We start from the raw sequence: 9,934 nt of genomic DNA on the forward strand, positions 1-9,934 counted from the left end.
CAATTGGTCATTTTCCCGGGAACTACCATCAGTTTTGACTATGGGAGCCCACATGTCAATTTAAAAGATGCATGGTGATACTTACCAGTACTGCAACTTTTTCTTTGTCAAGCTGCTCACTGAAGGCTAACAGCCTATCCAAGGAATCAAATGGCTTGTTAATAAGTGGCGACGTTGTAATCACTCCATGGGCAGGCAATACTTCACATAATTTGTTAAGCATCTCTCCATGTTGCTGCTGTGTAAATCGGATGATGTTGAGAAGCCTAAGAACGTGTTGCTTGAAGTCTACAAACAGAAAGACGAAAGCATAATGCAACAAAACATGCTAGATAGTATTGCACTATCCGCTACACAAGAAGGGTATCAAATAAACGCATGGCACAAAGGCAATTGCCAAATGCTGCACCAATACGCCTTATATTAAAAATGGTGTTCCGCATCAAGCTAACTTGTCCGCAAGGTGTCAGGTTCTGTAGATATTCCTAGGGGTGGTCAGCACAGCCCAGACGAAGGACAAAAGGAAGTGGACGATACAAGTGCGCTTCCTTTCGTCCGAGCATACTTCCTTTTGTCCTTCGTCCGGGTTGCACTGTGCATCCCTAGGAATATGTTCAGTCACCAACTCACCCAGCTTTCTGCTAATTTAGGTTCTGTAGCGCTGGCATTCCAAGCAGAAACAATGTTACCTACGTCACCTACCAATGTCACCTACGAATTAGAAACCATTCAGAATCGTGCTGCACGCTTTATCATGTCAAACTACTCAAGTAAAATCAGCATAACTGAACTAAAACGCACACTCGATCTTCCCAGTCTCCAATCACGTCGTATCATATCGCGTCTATGCATGCTTCACTCTTACTACTATCACCCAATAGCCAGACACCCTCGACTACAACCCCCGCCTAGAATCTCTGCCCGCCTCAACCACAGCTGTCCAATCGCGCACATTCAGTGCCGTACGTCTTCGATGAGGGATTCTTTTTTTCCAAATGCAATAGCGCTGTGGAACACTCTGCCCGACAGTATTGTTTCTTCCGCCGACCACACGACTTTCCGTGAGAAACTAACAATCCACTACACCTAGAATGGTTCGTCTCAAATGCATTTGCTTATTGACCCCTTCTAAGTAATTAATTGATAGTGATTCGTTCTCACGCATAATATGTTTTTAATAGTATTTATGTACTATGTATTTTGTTGTACATTATGGTTTCTTTACAGTGATTTTGATGATCTACTGCTTGCTCGGTTCCCTCCTGAGTGTTGTTTCCTTTTCTATTCTTCGTCTATCTTTTCTTCCTCTTTTCCCTCTTTAGCGTGATGAAGAGTACCTGATACTTTGTTTGCCCCGCCTTATGTAATGCCTCCGGGCCTTTAAGGCTTCAATAAATGAAATGAAATGAAAATATGAAATATTGCAGCTTACTGCTGTTCAGCGTCCCTCGACTAGGATGTAAGGACAAAGATACAATAAACAAGTTCTTTCACACAAGTGGTACGGCATGCATCAGCCTTAGGAAATCTTGTTTGCGTGCACAATTGAAAATAATTTCACTATATTGTTAATATAGCGACACCTCGTTAAGTACCTTAACTGAATAATAATGAGGTATTTACTAACAGCAGCACCAATCCAAAATGAATGTTATGCATGTCACAAAAGGAAACTTGAATACAGTAAACAGCAAAACCAAAGGCTCAAACAACCCTCTTTACCACCAAACATACCTTTACAGGAATCACTGCTAGTCTTATGTGCTCCGTTCACATAAGCTCCCAATGCACCATTTAGTCTACAAGAGACTTTTGGTCCTACTGTATCCAAATCGGTGTTTACTTTCTAGAACGAAAGTGTAACATATTTTACCGTTTTTACCACCTGTCAACAGACATGTCTTGCGGCCGTTTAAAGTAATTTTGTTAGATAATTGTTAGTTTGGAATGACTCCTCTTTTTGGAAGATTCCTTTAGAACAAACATTTTACTCACTCTTGACTGGTTTACACGATCATCCCCCATATTTTCCTTTATATACAAAAGTGTTTATCAATGAGTTACCTTGATCTCTCACGGGTGATGAGTCAAATGGTCGCGAGCGTTCTTGACCTAGAATAAGAAATTTCAACTACATTGCTCTGAGAATTATGCACACACAGCATACAAAGTCCTTATTTCTATGAATAAAATGTCCCCAGAAGAAAATGCAAATTATCGCGTAACTTTCATGTAGGGTCACAAGCAATTTTTTGTTACCATAATGTATTCTACATTTAACTTGTAATATAGTGATGAATTGTAATACTAGTGAATGACCAATAGTAAGTAAACATATGAGTTCAACATCTTTTCAGCATGCTTTCTCCAGAGGCACTTAAGAATCACTTTATTATTACTGCAATACCCTCTCTGGGGGATTTTAACAAGGTGGTCTACAAAGTGTTGTCATCTCTTTGTGTCTGCATCAGTTCGTTCTGTAAACACTATTCTGGTTTACAAAAAATACAATACTAAACAAAATTTACATATATTATCTGTCAAGGTGACAGGCTAGAGTTGAATGATGGTGCAGTAAGTGTTGTCAGTGATAAAAAATGAATAATATGTTTAGACAAACTGAGTAGCTTTAGATTGCATATAGATCAAGAGCAGAATAAATGTATGATAATGCCTTCAGCACTACAACTTATAAATTCTTCTAGGACAACATTTCAATCTAGTCCCATGCAATATGTAAGAATCATCTGGCTGTTCCAATTCTTGATGTGACTTATTTCCCTCTTGTGAACTCACCTGACATGCTGTGATCTTTAAACAATTTTGATAATGATAACTTATACACTCATTTAAAGTGAATATGCTTGCATACATAGTGACAACCAGAACGAACATTTCTAAGTGATAAATAAGGGGAAACAAGTATCACAAAGAACCTAGAATAGCTCATGACAGTCTATTATTAAAGAAAAATTTATCTCTTAGTTCTCCAAGGTTAGTTACTGCACAGTTCCCTATCTTTCTGGTCTTGTAGTTCACAGCTACAACATAGAAATATAATGAAGTGTTCCTCTCCAATTAAGTATTATTTAATGCTTCTAGCCAAGACAAAAAATGAACTTCTTGTGTGTTCTGTGGGATGGTACATGTGCAGCTGCAACCATTCACTGGCATTACATTATGCATTGACAACAAGCTCGAAGACAAAAGATACTTACCCACACAAGAGGTGTCCTTCTCACAAAGTGATGCCAATTCCTGAAAATCACCTGCATAAGCAACAAGACCTGCTTACAGCTGTACTAAAATCTGCAATCATGTCATGTAATAAGGCAAGTGTGGTAACAGAACAGGGTCAAACCCAAGTAGACACACAGACTAACTTCCACAAGGCTTTATTAGAAAGAGGTGCACATATTCATGCCTATATGCTTATCAGTCACCAAGCCTTAGTTGATGTCAGTGCTTGTGTGTGTATGTGCCTGTCCACGTTCTGTCACTGCACTCAAAATATAGCAAGTGTCTACAAGCACGGCTGAACCTCAATTCTTCTGAAAGTCTGCTTATACCTTATATTTTTGCTACTTGCCACTTCAATCAAGTACTGTTATTAAGCAACATCTACACTGGACTCTCAAGGTGCAGCAAATGGTGGTTTGCTGTACTACTGAGGTCAAATGAAACGCGAACAGCGGAGCGCGCGGCAGAATCACAACTGAAGGTATAGTGTGCATTGTCCAGTCATCACCTTTAACAGGCACACCCCCCGTTTTACTATACTGCACAATGATGCTATTGCACAATATTGCAATTTTTTTCTATTCTGGTTCTCTATTATTTGAAAGCGAGAAAAGAAATATAGAAGAAAACAAAAGCTATAACGCCCCAGTATGGGGTGGGTATTATTGCATGGTGCGGCAAAACATTACGGGTTATGGGCATCAAATGAAACGTGAAGAGCAATGCACCTGCTATAGTGTGCACCTCATCATTACTGCAAAGTCACCTCTTTTCACTTTCAAATGAAAGAAACATGAAAGTATTGTAGCATACGGGTAGCATCATCACGCAGTACGGTCGAACGATGTGCATGTCTGTCAATGGCAATGACTGAACGGCGCGGACTATACCTTAAGTTATGCTTCCACCACGCACTCCGATGTTTGCTTTCATTTGATCCCAACAGTAGCCAAGGAAAGTAAACAAAGGCCGTAACTTTTTGCAAATTTTCTTCATTGGATTTAATTACTTAATTCTCTTACACTACATGACCAAAAGCTCTTAGCACAAAAGAGAGACACCTTAAAGGCCGGTGGCACAGCCAAGATTCTTTCGTAAAGCGAGAGAGAAGAAAGAACAGATGGGGTACTCTGCCAGCTCAGACCATGCCTCCCCATAATAATTGATCCTCTCCTTTTCTCAGCGTGGTCTTATTTGTGCGTGCCTGCATGTACTTATTTGTAGCGCAGATTGCTTTCCGCCAGTTGGGTAGCTGCAATACCCATGAACCAGATCAAAGTGTTTTACCACACATACACACACACACAAAATAAGTGAGGAATTTAAGGCAGCAAAATGGGCAAGTTCGTTGGGACATTTTGGCATACTTAGAGTGTTCAAAAAAAAAGACGCAGTACACGAATAAGATAAAACGTGCATTGAACACAGGCAGATACAGCTTGTACTGGCCAACAGCGCTGGGAGCGATATTTTAAACAAATGTTGCGGGCATGTTGTTAGTAAATAGAAAAAAAAATGAAGCTTCTTACTTTCACTGCAGCCTTCAGATTGTTCTCCACATTCAGCAAAGGCCAGTCCTGGGAGATCAATATACAAAATATTATACTACTTACAATTTATTACAAACAGGGGAGCTGCCCTGTGCCACCTACAGAATGACGAGAAAGTTTACCCAGTGGGAAATTCCTAGGAACAAGCACTGCTCCTTTTTGTTGCGTTTTAGCCGGTGTTTGTGATGCCTCGGAGTCATCAGAGTCTGACCATGGCTGAGGTGGTTTCCTTGATCTCTTCCGTGGAACATCCGAGTCTGTGTTCAAATCTGAGTCCCGTTCACTTCGGTTGAGCTTTCTCCTTGCCAACTCATAGGTTCCTGAGATGTAAGAACACCCCCTGTGAGCACTTGTATTTTTACACAAAGCTCCACAGCTACCGACTGGTACATACCAGGCAGCCCCTTTACAGACACCTCAAAGCATTTCCAAGAAGCATCCGGCATTGCTGCTTTTTTTACCATTGTGACAATCTTGTCTCCTTTAATGTGCTCTGGTGGCCAAGCACACCGATTCCCTTTTATTCAAGTTGATGGTACCACTTCAACTTCTTGCAGGGCCAAGAACTCAACGATTGCATATGCCATCTAGAAAAGAAAACTATGCTTAGAGTTTTTTTACGATCATGTCTTATTAATGGCTGCATTCACACAATAGCAGTAGCACTCAAAATTCACTAACCATGTATAACAGAAGCTACTTGCAGTAACAATGAGGCTAAAATCTCCTACACAGGTGCAATGTCTGGTTTCTAGGCAGTATGCAGCTGTGGCAACACTATATACTTGTTACCGAAAGGGAACATCACCATTTTTTGCAAGTTGCGTACATGCCATATTTTAGGATGAGATAGGGAAGACACAACACAGATGCAAAGTCTGGATGAACTGAAGGGTACGGTGTACCAGTCTTCTTTAACTAGGAATTGTGGACCAATAATCCATGCTTCATTTGAGGCCTTCAAGTAGGCAATGTTTTTAGCCAAAACAACATGTCCATTTTGCAGAAAGCAGCAGTCCTTGTCACTTAAAGAAATAGTGAACTCCCTAAATGATAGCATCTTGTACTGAGGAGGACAGCACCCCGACAGGAGCAAACCGTGTGTATGTTGACGGAGCAGTGCCGGCTTCTCATCCAATGGATGGACGATGTTTGCTTCAGACTGGGACTACACCAAGCGGTTGTACAATTGCTGCAGTGGCTTGCCGTGTTTTCGCAGCTGTCGCTTGATTCTCTGCATATGATTCTCAAAAGGAAATGCACTAAAGGAATCTAAATGCCCATATCTTTGAACATCGGCAAAAAGGTGTATTAGGCAGTGCATATTGAAGGAAACGTGCTGATCTCCATAAAAATCACGAAAGTCTCTGACAAAGCAACGCAGGAGTTCTCCAGCAAACACAGCATGTTGGCGACAGAGCTGCGGATTAGCAAGTACCGAGAGAGAGGTATGAAGGACGAGGAAGTGCTGGTACAGGCAGTCTGTCAAACAAAATTTAAGAATAAATGGGCCAGTGTAAAAAAGAAGAAGCCTGAATTCAAAAGCCTTCCAGCGGTCTAATTCATCAAGACCTCGTGGTTTGCGATGAAACTCACTGGGAACAGAAGCTCGCACAAGGCTGCTCTTTTCATTGAAAGTTTGACGTTGGAGTGGCCCAAAGCGTACAGCTAGTGGTCCTGAAGTCCACAACGTCAGAAGATTCTTAACTACACCTAGCAACACAAGGTGCATGTAGTCCAGGGGTACATCATCCACACAGTCAATTGGCAAATCTAGGAGAATGGAATCCCCTTTGTGATGTTCACTATCATGTTGTTCTCTGAAACTAATGTTTGTACGTAGGGGGCAGTCCATTTCAAGAAACACAACCATTCCGTTCATATAAGTCCCCTCCACAGTACATTTTGGGCAGCCACTATAGCCACCATGCCCTTTAGTTGCCATTACAAAGGCTCGTGCAGGAGCATCACAAATGATGGCCTTCACACTTACTTGAGCAACACTGCCATCTACAGCAACACCTTCCGAAATCAATTCTTGTAACGCTACAACGAATGGCCTCAGAAACTCCCTCGAGGATGCTGGCTTTGACAGCCCAGCAAAGGCACCAACAAGAAACGGTGTTCCATCGCCACAGGCACGGGCAATACACTGAATAGGCCACAACTGCATTTTCGAACTTTTCGATAACGGAAGACCGTCTATGTTGAACGACAAGGGGATCACAGTAGGCGGGTGTTCGACATGACACAGTATGCGTAGCAGCCCAGCTTTAAGCCCAAAATGGCAATATTCCCCGGGCTCTAACGGTGTTAACCCGCACTGCTCTTGCGCTTGGCGCGGTGTGCGGAGAAGAGTACGACCATCTTCGGGTAGTTCTGCTAAAGAGGGATGGCTTCGTAACAACTTCAGTAAATCTGTAACTGCCCTTCTTTTGATATTGTGTTGAACAGCCCACATTCGCAATTTTTCTCGAAAGTTGCCTTCCGTGATCACTTTGTCAACACTGTGTGTCTCCTCCTTGTCGACAGGATTCGTAGAAAGTGGGCTGCTTTGAACAACCGCATAGGAAGCAGTGTCGACAGCATACGTTTCTAGTGAGCGTGCATGAAAATCGGCACGCCGATACTCGCCGCTGTCCACTGCATCGCAAATGACGGCGTCAGTTCTATCCTGAACATCGCGGGAAACTTCGGCAACGTGCTTCGGCGGCTGTTCATGCGGACGTTGATGCTGCAACGGGTGCTCGCTTGGGCACTCAAGAAGCGCCAAAGATTTCTTCGCCTCTCGACACGCTTTTTCGGAGACGTACAATTCTACAGAACGCGACATCTAATAAATACACTTCGCGCCGAAACGCATGGCGCGGGCGTCACCAAACAAAAGACAATATGGAAACTATAACAAGCGCGCGCAAACTCTTAACACGCCCAATGGCGGTATGTCCATTTTCGAAAATCGTACCTTAATCGGATGAAGGTGACAAAGGAATATTCACATCTTTGCAAGAGAGCTCTTCGCACGCCACCGAACGGCACCACAGAACACCTGTTCGAGGCCGACGTACGCAGCAGCAAAACTTATGACAAACTACAGAAGCTACAATGCTGCACATATAGGCACAGAATAAGGAACCAACTATAGGCGCCGGGTCCGCCGTGTCACGTGGCTCAACGCGTGGCTGCAAGGAGTGCGAGGCGCATATCGAGGGGAGAGGGGCACGTAGGTGGCAAGGCGCGGATAGTCAAGTGAGGTCCCTAAGCACCCCGCCCTCCTCTCTGCTCGCCCTCTCAGTTCGCTCTTTGTAACCGCGAATCGCGGTCAGCAGCAGGGCGAATGTCACGGTGCTGACGCAAGCAAAAAAAAGAAAAACAGCTACAGTGACGTTTCACTTCGTGAACGCGGGTGACGCGCATGCGTGTATGTGCTAATAGCACTTGCGACGCCATCGGCCTTCAGCGCGCCTTGACGCCTACTGTCCGCATTGCAGATAGTATTCAAGACGGATCGCGTGGCCGCGCCATACGCATCAGCCGCGAGTAGAAAGCGCCGTTGCAAACATTGGCTTACTATCTAAATTACCTAGCACTATGTCAGCGCGCACAGGCAAACATGAACACTTCGCACTCGATAACCGCGGACCCACGCTGTCAAAACGCAGGCGTGAGCAATCGCTGCAGCAGCAGCAGCGAGAGAATTAAGTGGCATTCGTGCTGTCTGTCGATCGCTTCCAACGCGAACTGAGCAATGAGAACACAGCGTACGCAAAGGCATGAGCCGTCGGCCCACCTGGACTGTGCCCTCAAAGCAGATCGCTTTCAAGATGAAGCCCGCGCGGCTGCATGCATCTGAGTGTGGCAGCTTCATATGTGATATTGCGGTTTGACATGTCTTTTCGGAAGAGCGTGCGCTGAGGGCAGCCGTGGAAGAGACTTAACATTCTGCGATATGATCACGTAGCACATATCTTCAATTGTGTGTTGGTCCCACAATTTTCCAGTATGGGACATCCCGTTGAGAACCTCCTTCGGACATCCATAGGATCAAAGCTTTGGGATTTGTTTAGATCCCAAAACTTTAATCCTGTGGATGTCCGAAGGATATCTTAAATAGGCCATCCCGAAATTAATGTCCTCATGTTATCCAGTGGACGTCCTAACTGGGACTTGGACGTTGGGATCTAATCGGTACGTCCAGAGGATATTCGTGGTCCAATGGGAAGTATTACACGTTGTGAGCGCCGAGGTCGTATGCACGATTTCTTTCGCCGCAACGAGATACCGACGGTCGTGAAGATCACTAACGAGTTCTCGAAGCGTATATGGGGTTATGTTTGTGCCCTGGGATTTGCCTGACGGAAGGCCAGTGCTATGGTGTGTCTACCGTGGAGGCAGCATTCATCCCCGCATGGTGCCTGCTTCGGGCACACGACTACGTGCACGGCTCGGGTTTCCTCGCGGCTGCGCGGCGTCCACGACTGAAGCGGCCACCGGATCACGGAGTGCTATTCGGCCCCTCCCCGTGCCGGCAGCAATGCAACTCCCCCCTTCCTTTGTCCGGCGGCGCCCGCACCACGAACGACTCCCGCTGTGTTTGGGACGGTTTCCAAAGGAGGGCTGTGTTTCGACCCCGTGCCTTGCAGTTGGTTCCCTTTGTCCTATGCGGGCTATAAAACTTCCCCGGCGCACCACTCTGACCGACCGCCAGATCGGCCCGACGCCGCAGCGCGGTTCGAGGAAGCACCGGCCACCGAGAGCGTCGTTAGGACCACGGAGGCAGCCCGGACCCTCTCTCTCGACCTTGTTTCGTCCTTAGGGCCTGTCTGGGGAATCTGGGGACTGAGGAGCGTTATTTAAGCAGCTTGCAGCTGCTCTGTTGGTCTCTCTCCTGATAACGACCGCAACATGTAAACATTGTATAAAGAATTCTTCGCCAAGAAAGCTCCCCTCGTCTCTGACTCTGCGTGAAGTGGGGTCCAGACCTCCTGCCGGCCACACATACCTCGGCACATGCAAAAATGGATCTCCCATCACTGAAGCGGTGAACTGTGCGTCGCCTGCTTGTCGACATCTGATTCAAGCATGAGAAGAGGAACCACAATTCGCTGCTTATCGACCGGGATGACATGACATGGACCGGGACG

The 9,934-nt window shown here is 45.1% G+C and overlaps 1 pseudogene; it reads right to left on the reverse strand.

Moving 5' to 3' along the window:
• The window catches only part of LOC142586400 (uncharacterized), a 9,445-nt pseudogene extending 787 nt beyond the window's left edge, over positions 1-8,658 (reverse strand).
• Positions 8,659-9,934: the final 1,276 nt, after the last annotated feature.

The sequence above is a fragment of the Dermacentor variabilis genome, chromosome 6 (genome assembly GCF_050947875.1).
Source record: "Dermacentor variabilis isolate Ectoservices chromosome 6, ASM5094787v1, whole genome shotgun sequence".
NCBI lineage: Eukaryota > Metazoa > Arthropoda > Arachnida > Ixodida > Ixodidae > Dermacentor > Dermacentor variabilis.